Source organism: Nyctereutes procyonoides, unplaced genomic scaffold (assembly GCF_905146905.1).
Source record: "Nyctereutes procyonoides isolate TBG_1078 unplaced genomic scaffold, NYPRO_anot_genome, whole genome shotgun sequence".
Taxonomy (NCBI): Eukaryota; Metazoa; Chordata; class Mammalia; order Carnivora; family Canidae; genus Nyctereutes; species Nyctereutes procyonoides.
In genome coordinates this window covers 29,305,171-29,318,090 of record NW_026575133.1, presented here as the reverse complement: position 1 = coordinate 29,318,090, position 12,920 = coordinate 29,305,171, and the positions used below count along the sequence as shown (strand labels likewise).

Below are 12,920 nucleotides of genomic sequence, written 5' to 3'. Positions count from 1 at the left end.
GACCTCACTGCTTCACCTTCTGCAGACACCGGGTTTGTCTGGACACTCGGGCCGGCAGCTGGTGTCCTCAGCTCCTACTGCAAATGGTCCTAAGAGCTGGCTTGGATTTCTGACAAAACGGTGTTCATCAAAAAGGGAGAAGTAACCTGGAGTGGACTTCAGAGATCGTTATTTGGAAAAGGTGCTAATTAAAGTAAAGCCAGACTTCAAGGAAAATGTCAAATCTAAATTCGGCTCCAAGTCATGAAGTTATTAACCTGGGTTTGAGTCGGGTTATTTGTGCTTTCGGGTCTCTTGTTTCCACGACTCCCTCCCCAACCATCACCATCAATGCCCTTTATTTGTTTTTGCTTTGTTTTTGCCTTCTTTGCTCCTTTCTCTCTCTCTCTCTCTCTCTCTCTTTTTTTCTTTCTCTTTTTGCCAACGACTCTATAAAGATTGGCCAGGCTTGAAGCTGAGGTTTGTTGTTTTAGGAACAGAAAGAAAACCCTCCCCACGTAGGAAAGAATGTCATGGGGGCTTTGAGCCGAGGCTAACAACAATGAATAGACACACACTTCTTGCGACACCCACTCCACAAAGAAATGGGGTTGTGGCATTTGCAGCCACTCCCAACAGCCAGGACCCACCCGCCCAGCGTGTTTGCGAGCGCACAGCCTGAGGGTGTGTGATGTGAGCCCTGTGGCCCTCTGCGTCCTCCTTCCCCGGGAAGAAGAGATTTCAGGAGCTGAGCTGCTCACCGGCACCAAGGCAGACAGTGGGAGCTGGGGCTCCTGGACGGATGGGAAATGCACAGACGTGGGCTCCACACTGAGGGGCCACACTTATAACAGGGCTGGCCTCAGCGGGAAACCTTCTGAAGGAGATTCCACTTGATTTTTTTTTAATTTTATTCATTTATGAGAGAGAGAGAGAGAAAGCACAAGCATGAGCAGGGTAAGAGGGAGAAGCAGACTCCCCGATGAGCTGGGAGCAGGATGCAGGACTCGATCCCAGGACCCCGGGATCCTGACCTGAGCCGAAGACAGACGCTCAACCGACTGGGCCACCCAGGCGTCCCATGAAGGAGATTCTTCTTCTTCTTTTTTTTTTTTTTTTTTTTTTGAAGGAGATTCTTAGTTGGAGACCGTACAGTTAGAATCCTGAGCAATTTGATAGGCTTTACTCCTAAGTCAGTAGGGTGCAGGAAGGATGGGGTACCACTGAGCCCCCTGCATCATGCTGCGTGCACCGGTGTGCAGCCCTGCAGCCTGCAGCTCCACCCGGACCCCCTCTTCCGTGCTTATCTGTGGCAGAAGCAATCATCTGACCAGGGCAGGTTTCCCCTTTATACACGATCAATATTAAGTGGGCTTTGGCCCATTTACCTGCCTTTGGTGAAACACAGGTAAAAATTACACGTTGCTGAGCAACGGAAGCTTCCGGCACGGCATGTCCTTCTTAGGCTCTCTCGTTCCAAATAATTAGACATCATTCACGGCTCCACGTCCACACTGGGAATAACACATGAGACTTTACATCATCTTGAAGTGAAAAGTGAATTGCACCGGTTCCCAGCAACAAGATGCCCACGACGTGAATTCTCCCAGAGAAACTAGACTCTTGAATGCCAGGGCTGTCATCGAAGGCAGGAGCAAGTGGAGTCGATGGCTCGCTGAAATCTCAAAGAAAAGCTCCCTACTTCACACGCACACACATTTTAGAAATAGAGGTCAAATCCATTTAGTTCAAGGTGGCCTGGGATTTTTTTTCCCCCCAGCGTGTGCGCGTGTGGAGATTTAGTACAAACACGGGCAGAAATGCTCAACGAGGCACAGAGGAACGATTAGGCTCCTGACCTGACAGCTTTCCCCAGCGCTCAGCAAACCCGAGACAACTCCAAGCAATGCTTATCTCAGCCACCCGGTTATGCCAACCAGGAGAACTGGCCAAATATTGCGGCATCACGGGAAAACAAGGCGTTCACGGGGGTGTTTATCACCATCTATTGCACGAAGCTGTTTATGAAACCACGGAAAGCCTCGGGGGCTGTCCGGTGCAAACCCGGCTGCAGGCTCCAGGCCGTCAGCTGAGCACCTGCTGGGGAAGTCTGTGGTGCTCTTCTGAAGCCACTGACCCTGAGAATCTGGGGGCTGCAGGTACCCCTCTAAGTCCTCCAAACGGAGGCCCGAAAAGGCGCATGACCGTTCTGCTGCTGGGCAGCCCGCTGAGGGTGAGCTGGTGGGGCAGAGGGAGAAGCAGGCTCCCTGCGGGGACCCCGATGCGGGACTCAATCCCAGGTCTCCGGGATCACACCCTGAGCCAAAGGCAGATGCTCCACCGCTGAGCCGCCCCCCCACCCCTCGCCCCAGCACCCTGCAAGCTCGTGTTCGAACTCGGTCCCCCGGCTGCCACACCCGCCTTCTGGCTAGCCCCGACTCTGCACTCCGCACTCGGGGGTGTTAGTTGACCTCATTTATTTATTTATACCCACCGTGCTCCAAGCACGATGTAGACCGGTGTAAGGAATACCAACTGCATATTCATTCATTCGCCCTCACCGGCTGGCTACATCGCAACGGGGGACGGAGCGGATAAGTTCATGCCAAGGAGCAGTGCGGGCTGGGATGACCATGTAGAGACAGTGAGGTAGGAAGAGGGACGGGGCTCAGGGAGGGAGGGCCGTCCCCGGGCGGGCAGGGCTCACCTTCCCAGAAACTAACGATGCGACAGGGAGAATTAAAGCGCTCGTCGGGAACAGAGCCCCTTATTACAAAATCCTCGGGTGAACATTCCCGGGCTCTGACCATCATTTCTTACGGCTGGGCCGCTCCAGGGATGTGCGACCAGAGCCACCCCCCAGGAATCCACGTTCAGAAGGGCCTGGCACCTGGGGGCTACGCCCAGTAGCCGCTGCCTTCGTCTGTAGGAATTTTATCTCTGAATTTGTGTTTGGTGAGCGCAGTCGGATGGGCCAGTGGCAGGGCATCCGGGGGCCCGGAGCCTCGTTCCCGCCCGGCCCACCTTCCGCCACCTGCCCAGGGCGGGTTCCTGACAGTCTGCTTCCCAGCCCAGCCCCCAGTGTGGGCACTTGCCACCAAGTGGTGGGGCCCAGTCTTGGGCACCTGTGAGGCTCAGTACTGCCCACAGTATCCCCCAACCCCGGGGGGAGCACAGCATTAAATAGAAAGTTAAAAAAAGCAAAACAAAACAAAAAATCCACCATGACAGGTCCAGAGAAAGATCATGGGAGAAAGGAAAATGTTTTTTATCCCTTTGAACAAGCCACCCAGCCTTGTTTGCACTCAGCGCCGCCCCAGGCTCTGCGTAGGGTGCGAAGGTGCTTTCTTTCTGCAGGATGCTTGCCCCCCCACTCCCTATACCCCCTCCCCCACTGGCTCATCTCCTCCTTCACCAGCCTTTCGAGGAGTGGGGGTCTGCTGGGTGCTGGGCAACCCCGGGGCATCGAGCGGCATTAGGACGCTGGCTGCCCCCCCCAAGCTGCTGTGCCCCATGGGTCACCAGCAGGCACGCGGCCAGACCCACTGCTCGCTGTCCCTTTGCAAGGATCCAGCCAGGCACTACCTGCAGTGACGTCCTACATCGTCTGTAAGTCACGGGGAGGAGAACACGCGGTCAGGATAACACGCGTCTCCTACTGTGGACTGCTGCCTTCATCGGGCCGTCCTCTTCATTGGACTTTTCATCCCCCAAGATGAGGATTTAATTCTCATTTAACCACATGCTCCAAGAAAACCATTTCCTGTAGATTTAAGAAACTTCCCACCGGGAACGCCCGGGTGGCTCAGTGGGTGAGCGTCTGCCTTCAGCCCGGGGCGTGACCCCGGGGTCCTGGGATCGAGTCCCACGTCAGGGTCCCTGCATGGAGCCTGCTTCTCCCACTGCCTGTGTCTCTGCCTCTGTGTGTGTGTGTGTTTCTCATGAATAAATACATAAAATCTTTTTTTTTTTTTTAAAGAAAACCTTCCTACCAGGATTGCCGAGACCCCAGTGACACCAGCTCTGTGTCTTTCATGGAATCTGGATTAGAAACGTCAAGGAGCAACCTGCTCAAGCATCCGCTGACCCTCGGCCGGGCTCACTGCACTCTGTGACCAGGGCCAATGTCAGACTGTTTCATATTTCCCAAGAACGCTATGACTTACACAACAGCCAAATTTCTATGAAATGCATGACAGCCCAGCTGAAATAAAAGTTAATTTTTAAATTTATTTATTTGTTTGTTTTTTGCCTTTCAAATGAATTTCAGGAAGGGGTCAACACATTCTAGTGAAAAATGAAGACTCCTACATGCACCAGCATGACAAATGCCCAGACTTTCAGGAGGCTTTTAGGACCCAAATGTGCTACTTGGGTTTCTGACTAGGCATCTGGACTTGTGGCACAATGCCTGGCTATCTGACACGGTACCTGAATTTCTAGAGAAGGTACTTGGATAACCGGCTCGGTACTTGGATTCTCCATGTAATATTTATATTTCTGATGCAGTATGAAGAATTCTGACGTGGTCCTCGAATATCGGAGAGGTACCTGGAGTGCTGACTTAGTACCCAAACCCCATGCCGGGGCCCTTGGAGCTGAGTGTAGTGGTTCAGGAATGTCTGCGAAGGTTACGGACCAGAAGGGGTACGTGAGCCCAGCCGGGTGGACAGAGGCCACTCGGCACAAACAGGCGGACTCAGGAAGCTTGAATGAGTGGAAACTGGTGATGTTACTAGGCTCTCTGGGAGGGAGAATGACCACGTGGCTTTCCAAATGCAGTGGATTTGTAGCAACATGGGGGAAAATTTTTAAAACAGCTACACAGAGTTTAAAGCCATTTTCATAGAAAGGAGGGTTTGGGATGTTTAATGAGGCCTGATGTCCTCCAACTGGGGGCACTCTGGTCACGAGATGCCCTCATCACGATTTCGTAAGAGCCCAGGGGGAGGCTAAATGCCTTCTCTTGGTCATATCACCGTGTCTCCCTGTGATGTCTCCACAAGTGTGCGGAGCACCACATTACCCAGATCCCAGCAAAAATAATTTTTTTAAAAGGAAACAGGTCTTAATTCTCAGCAGGAGGAAAACACACAGCCATGGGCTGTGAATCACTCATTAAAAATTAAATAAATCCACCCACAACAGGAAACAGCACAACAGAATGTCGGTGTTGACTTCAGGTTGGAAGGAATCCAGAAACAGACCTTGGAAACAGTGTCGGCTCTGAGTGCGATCTCGCTTGCACTGGGTGCCTCCAGGACCCCAACCCCATCCCCGAGACCGGCACCCCCCAGCCTGTCTTTTCCCGATGACTCCATGACTCGCAGGAGGAGAGGGAAGCGGCGTGGCACTGGGGGTTTCCATGGTTTCCGACAAGATCAAGCCATCCTCCGTCCCAGTGACTGGCTTCTCCACGTAACACAGAGCATCACCCAGCCCCCAGAACCACGTGCCAGGATGCAGCTCAGGACAGTGTGGGGGAAGTACCTCATGTTACTACCTCATGCTTGGGCTGAAGTTTTTATTTTTTATTTTTTATTGGGGCGGGGGCTGAAGTTTTTAAATCAAAGCCCAAGGATTCCAGTTTTCTCTCTGCACATGTAAGCAATACTATGGAAAGAATATTGCTTTTCAAAAACACCTCCCTATTAATAAAACCCTCCTTTCTAGGTCCCTGCCTCTTTCGGAGGCAGCGGGAGCAAACACAAATAAGAGCAGCGGGAAGAGAAAGCACCAAAGGACAGCTGCTTTCTTTTCCAAGCGAAGATTATAAAACATTTACATCATGAGGTATAGACCTCATCCCGGCAGGGAAGGTGATGGATGCATCGGGCCCAGGCTTGGCAGGTTCACAGCAGTGGCTACTTTAGAGGGATTTCTGTATTAACTCCAAGCCCAGACGGGCTTCACCCGAGAACATCAACTTTGTCTGCAAGGGGCCTTTAAAAACATTCTCACCCAGGTCTTTATTTTTTAGACAAAGAACGTATGTATGACTCAGGGCACGAAGGGATGTGTCTAAGTCATTCAGCTTTCTGGAACTAAACTCTTGTGCGTCCAATCCTTTCCTAGGCTCCTGTGCAAAACACACAATTACAGTTGCTACAGCAAGGACTCAAACACGGGCGCTACAGGCGATATTTCCTGAAGTCAGAACCAGGACCTACCACTCCATTTGTCAAGACCTTGCACAATTATGAGCCCGCAGGGGACACCTGGTAAACGCTGGTGGAGGGAACCAACCAACCCCGCGCTGTGCCGAAAGGAAGCCTGGCAAGCGTGTGAAGAGAGATTAGAAAACTGGATTTGGTCAGCAGATAACGTGCGGAAACATTTGGAACTGTGGCCAAGATCAACTCAACTGATCATAACCTGGTTCCAAAATATAATTACCTACCAGCAACCTGTTTGCAGAACCCGCAGGATACGTTCTTATTTATTACTATCTTCTACTACCTTGCAGAACTGCAAAATTATATTTTTCGTAATGGAAAACATTATTTTCTTTGGGGCATGTCCCCTTCCTCATTGTGGGTGGTGCTAACGAGAGCCGCCTGGCTTCTCGGTGGGAGAGGAACCTGTGCACAGTGCAGGGCCTGCCGGACAATGACGAGTCCCGTCCCACTGTCCTCCCAACTCACTTCGCCCAGCCTGCCTGGGTCCCTGTCTTCTCATCTTCAAGGTGGAGGTGAGGATGCACGCCCAGGCTGCTTTCGGGAATCTCTGAGGCCTGAGTGAGCACGCTTCATAAACTGTAAAATGCTCTACCTGCCTGCGTGCACAGTTTTACAAATGCAATTTATGTTTTCAGCATAAGGCATATGAGCTATCTGGCAAAACAGGAAATAGATCAAGTCCTGTTTTTGTGAATAATAATTTCCACCAACATGACGTTGTGAAAAAATTCATCTCTCAGCAGCAGCAGGGTAACCTGGTGGCTTTAAATGTATTTTTATAAAAAAAAATTAAAATAAAAATAAATGTATTCTCATTTCTGATAGCAAACCAATCTTGGTAGAGGTATGTGAAATCATTTAAACACCATCAACCTATATTTTTTAAACTTATTAGAATCCAATCAGCACCCCCTCACAAAATAACACGAATCCAATTTCTTTTTTTGCTTATGCTCATTTTCATTCAAAACAAGAAGAAAAGCTACACAGAGACATATCTTTGTTCAGCAATTCCACAGAGATCTTTTCTTTTCCAACATTTTAAGTATCTTATACCAAACTCTGTATCATAATAAGCTGCTTAAAAAAGTCACCTTGCATGGGCAATTTTGAACAGAATGGATTCATCCTCCTGTTGCTCAGTGTCCTGAGTCACATGAGGACATCGCCCGGTTGATAGACTGCAGGTGGGGCGAGGGCCCGCATCGAATGGGGACTGGTTCACGTTCCTTCCACTGGGCAGCACCTGCTTCCCAGGTTCTCCCCAAGTCACTTCTAACTAAAATGCCACTTTGGCAAATCTAGCTAATACAGAAAGTTAAGAGGGTGGGTTCGATTATAAAAAGAGGAAATGTCCGACTTAAAATGGGTGGGATTTTGATGTGTCATCCAGTCAACAATAATTGGGGGTTGTTTTCCTAAAAGGTGGACCTCACCTTGGATTGCTGGCAGCCAGACCACCCTCCCGCCCTGTCCACTATCCCCATACACCACTTGGCCAGGCTGCAGTGGATTAAAACAGTTTCCTGAAGCATAAATCCCAGATTTCCTGCACAGGGCTGGACCAAGCTACCTGCGGTGCTTGCCAGATTTTCACTTAATGACTGCTTCCTTGAACCGAAGTTTTAAAATGCCTTGGGAATTATATTTCAAACAGCCGCGACCTAAAATCCAAAGCGATGAGAAAGATTCCCCCTTGCAGCTTCCCTTTACCTCTTGTCCTCCTGGAATGACCCCGGGAAGCCATCGTGGCCTGCGAGAATCCATGTTTTCCTATGAGCTGGAAAAGGATTTCTCGAAGAATCCCAGCCCTGCACTGAGTCCGCAGGAGCTCAGGGCTGAGCCAGGAGTTTATATAGAAAAGCTGTGTTCCTATTTCCTCCAAGTGGAAACTGTGACAGCTTAATATCCATGGCTTTGCTCTATGACAAACGATTACCTAGTAGACTCTTTTAGGAGGTACTTCTTGGAAGAACGTTGAAACTTTCCTGGGGGGGAAAATGGAAGTGGAAATAAATGAGGGATTAATCCGTTTGTCACCAGCAGGTCCAAAGGCATCCTTCCAACTTACTGTCAGCTTCCAGTTTCAGTTTACAGGAGAATAGCTCCTTTGCTGCTGGGAGAAACACGGTTCGCTTGATGGGAAACCCAGAGGACCCACAGATGCAAATAAAAACCCAAGAACAGGGCAAAAACAGGAAACAGGAATCAAATATTTGAAAAAGGTTTCAAGCCTTCCACGCTCTGCACATCATCCATGAAGTTTCTCGTTTCCTTTCCGCAGATGCAGAAGCCAGCATGGGAAGGTCTGTTCCACCTGCAGAAACGCAGGCCCAGCTGAGACGGGCAGAAAGCACGTGCCAAGTGGTGCGTTCTGCCCGCAAACATTTAGAGACCTTCGGATTCTTCTTGTCTTTTCCCGCCGTGGCGGCCATTCGACTCCACACCAAGGAAAAGAAACACGACTTAGAAGAGAAAAAAATCACACATATGGAAACGGACAGGGGAGGCATGATGGATCATTAAAGGGGAGACAGCTAGTGAAGGAATATTCCAAGTTAATTTTAAAATTAAATTCACTGTTAATACCGGCACGTTAATTTCGTTGCCTTTTATTCCTTTGGTATTTCCACAAGCCAAAGTGAAATAGTCAAGTTACGGTATCATTTAATTTTACTTACTGGTGGATACCCTTTGGTATAGCAATATAAGACCTCAAAGAGCCCGGAAACAATATTTAAACCTTAATTACATGTCTTGCATAAATTCTTAACGCCGACATTCCACTGCATTATTTAAATACTGTGCAACCGAGACCCACAGAGTTGCAAGCATTCTCTGGTTGAGGGAACGTTGGTCATGTTTGATGGTTGATGTGAATTATAGTGTCACTTTCCAAGTGTGTTTTTACATGTTACAAAAAGCAGAAATAAAAGAAAACCATGGGAATGGTGGTCATGCTAAAAAGGCCCCTCTTAATCCAGTTAAACAGGAGAAAGTTGACTCTCTTTTTTTAAGACCAAATATTTATAGAGGGTGGCCCCCTTTTTTTTTTTAAAGATTTTATTTATTTGAGGGAGAGAGAGAGAGAGTGTGTGTGTGTGAAAGAGAAAGAGAAAGCATGGTGGCGGGAAGTGTACAAGGGGAGAGAGAGGGAGAGAGAATCCCGAGCCAACTCCGGGCTGAGTGCAGAGCCCATGAGATCACGACCTGAGTCAAGAGTCAGATGCCCAACTGACTGAGCCACCCAGGTGCCCCTAAGTGCCCTTTTTTAAATGAAAAATCAGAGACTATTGCTAGAAAAGAGAACTCCTTTGGATCTCCATGACAGTAATGGCACATACATCATTACCCAGCTAAAAGACTTCCTTAAACAGAAACAACTGCCGTAATTTTGTGCGGATGTTAATTTCAAGAATTTTATTTTATTTTTTTTAAAGATTATATTTATTTATTCGTGAGAGACACAGAGAGAGAGGCAGAGACATAGGCAGGGAGAGAAGCAGGCTCCCTGCAGGGAGCCCAATGTGGGACTCGATCCCAGGAAGGGATCACGACCTGGGCCGAAGGTGGATGCTCAACCGCTGAGCCCCCTGAGTGTCCCTCAAGAATTTTATTAACCGCCAAGTCGGGGTGAGCTCACTTACACAACACAGTGGCCCTGGGAAGGGACGGCCTGCTGATAGCAGGGCAGGCCCCCCAGAACACAGTGGGTTCCTGTGTTCGCCCAGAAGGCATCTACAGGGCTCCTGCCCTGCAGCCGCCCACTGCCTGTAGAGGCAGCTTGGAATAGCCACCAACCTTAGTGGGCTTACTCTCTCCTGCCCTGCCCAAAGTGAGCTATTTATTTAGTTCTAACTGACTCCAAAGCAAGTTTCTAACCACCCCCCCACCACCACCACCACAAAAATGGGAAATAAATTCCCTTCTATTAGCTGAAATCTTGAAATTCTGGAAGAAGACTCAAATGTTTAGCAGTGAAGCTGCCACAGGCTGAAATATCAGTCTGACATTCTCCCCTGACGCCCTAGCAGCAGATTCCAAACAGAGGCATCAAATAAGGTAGCCTCCACAGGAACGGGTCATGCTTGGAACAGCCTTGCGTCACATGGAGAGAAAATTCCTGAAACAAGAAGCACTTTTTACCTACGAACTCACAGCTTCTGAAAGCCACCTTGACTTTCCTAATGAAAGGAGGATGAAAGATGGCACCAGGCTGAGCGACATGGCCAGGCAGCGGGCCAACTTGCCAAAAGGACAGAAACCCTAGAACAGGCAATGGCAAGATAGGGTGTGGAGGGCCAGCACTGGGCGGAGATAGAAGGCCAAGGGCAGATGCTTTTAACAAATCATAACCTGGATCTTGTATTTTGGGAAGGAGGTGAGTATGTGGGGCAGGACCCTCCAATGTTTCATTCCGATGAGGTAGGGAGCCACTGCTCTGTGTAAGTAGCATGTTGAAGACCCATCCAAACCAATATGGATGAGCCAAAACCTCCTGCTTAGGATGCCGAGGCAACGAGGGATTGCAGACTTCTTGACCGTAAGTCTCCATCCAGTAATATCACCCCAGTAATATTCCTTCTCTTGGAGCCCACTGCTGACACTTGCATTTGCTCAAGTAGATCATGCCGTTCAATATCGATAATATCCAACAACGATACAATAGAGAACTGGGACACTACAATTAGCTCAGTGGGTGGCAGGTGGAGCCTTTCCCATTCTCTCCCTTGACAAATCGCTAACTATATTTGCATTTCCTCCGAGACAGGGAGCAACAGTCCGTACAACCCAAATGCCTTTTATCACACCAGCAAGGCCATCAGCATTCACGCCCCAGATGAAACATTGCCACGAGACCCACAAAGGGGGCCAGCCAAAGCAAAACAGCCGACCCACTGACCTTAAAATAATTCCGGACAGAGTTAAAGTATTTCAAACAAGATGATGCACATAAAAAAACACGACTTCCTGGCCACCCACATCCTGGGACGCTCACTGATGGTGGTGAACACCCAGAGCCACTTGCCCACATACTACAACCACTTCCCAAAGCTCTCAGATTCTCTTCCCTCGATTTCTTTAGGGAACTTAATACCAGTAAGCCGATTAAGTGAAACACAAAAAGGCCACGGCGTGTCTTTTTCTGAGGACTGGGACATCGAGACCTTGGAAAGCTGCCTAGATCTCAAAAGGCATAAAATTACCTGGCGATGACACGGTTATTGATGTTGTTGGCATTGTGTTTTTTTAACCCAGAGCGCAATCCAGAAAAGCTCCTTTTCAGCAATTTTCCCCACAGCAGATCAATTTCAGAGGCAATTACCGTCAATGCAATTATGTGCCCCCGTGGTCCCCAACAGTCACCCTACGCGTGCAGCCAGATAAAGCAAGGCCTTTTCCATACTAAGGACAAATCAGCAAGAGGAGAGCGTGTGGAAATCGTGGTCTCAACAATATGGTTCAGGAGGCCGAACAGCCGAGCCAGGTTGTAAACACGCACACACAAAACACACAAAACGACGTAACAAAAACTGTGATTGATACAAGCCTGTTCCAGCAAGTCAAGGCATAAAATTCAAATACAACATGCTAGCCCTATCGGTCTACTTTCTCCAGAAATAGTTTCTCTAACAATTAAATCCCACACACTCTCTTTTTTGTTGTTGCTGTTAGCTAACTTTATGTCAGGGGAAGTAAAAATTATTTTAAAAAGTCTTGTACTCACCAAGGGGAAACGAAGGCTATCGTCTGAAAAAGAAAAGGGGAGAAAAGGAGAAAGGATTAGTTTTCTGGTTACCAGGTGGGAGTTGCTGATTCTAGCCACTTCTTTCTCTACAGCACGAGTTGATCGTGCTCATTTTTGCTTGGTTGTTGGGGTCTTCTTGACGCCTTTTTATCTACATGGTGATAACTTTTTGCTGCAGTCATCAGCTTTCAGAAGTGTCCTGCCCCAACCTCTCCTGTAATTTCTGGTCATCGGTGATGGGGGTGCTTGGGAGATGACCGCGATCAGAAGTACTGGGTGTCTAGCCCCCAGGCCGCCCCCCCACCCCCATGGCAGTGGCCTCACCCCCCTCCCCAGACACCACCTCTTCACACCTGCATGGGATGGCCCCTCACCCCGCTTTTCCAGCTCAGGAATTATCATCCAGCCTGCTCATTACTCAACAATTTAGCATTTATGTCATCTTCGTTTTTAACATCTTGTTAAGATAGACTTTACATACCATCAAGTCCACCTGTGCATAATCCAGTGGTTTTTTAGCATAACCACAGAGTTTTACAACCATTGCCATCACCTAAATTTAGAGCATTTTCATCAAACCAGCAGAAACCCCGTGCCCATTAGTTCATCAGCTCCCCAGCCCATCCTCTCCCCACCCCCCACCCCGTCCTCTGGCAACCCCCTGTCCACGGATTTGCCTATTCCAGGCATTTCATAAAAGTGGGATCCTATAAATGTGGCCTTTTTGTGACTTGTTCGCTTTTATTTAGGGTTTGTTTTTTTTTTTTTTAAGGTTCACCCATGTTGTAACATATACCAGTTTTTCATTCCTTTCTGTGGACAAATACTATTCCCTATTCCCTTTTCCACACACCATACACCATGCTCTGTCTATCCATGCCTCGGTTGGTAGACACGACCCTCTGGTTCTTATACGAGTGGCCAGTAGGGCAGCGGCACACCTCTGCTTGGTTCTCGCTGTGCATCTGCACTGCTAGATGTTTCAATCTCCACTATCTTTAAATGGCTAATGA

At 48.8% G+C, this 12,920-nt stretch overlaps 1 protein-coding gene across 7 annotated transcripts in view; it reads right to left on the bottom strand.

Annotated features, from left to right (window-relative positions):
• PTPRE (protein tyrosine phosphatase receptor type E) overlaps nt 1-12,920 on the bottom strand; it is a 157,426-nt gene that overhangs the window by 83,583 nt on the left and 60,923 nt on the right. For 4 of the 7 annotated variants that reach the window (XM_055299953.1, XM_055299954.1, XM_055299955.1 and 1 more), the window contains one exon: nt 11,887-11,909. The exons of the other annotated variants lie outside the window; for them this stretch is intronic. The gene's annotated coding sequence lies outside the window, so the exon portion shown is untranslated. The remainder of the gene's footprint in view (nt 1-11,886; nt 11,910-12,920) is intronic. 7 annotated transcript variants of the gene reach the window in all.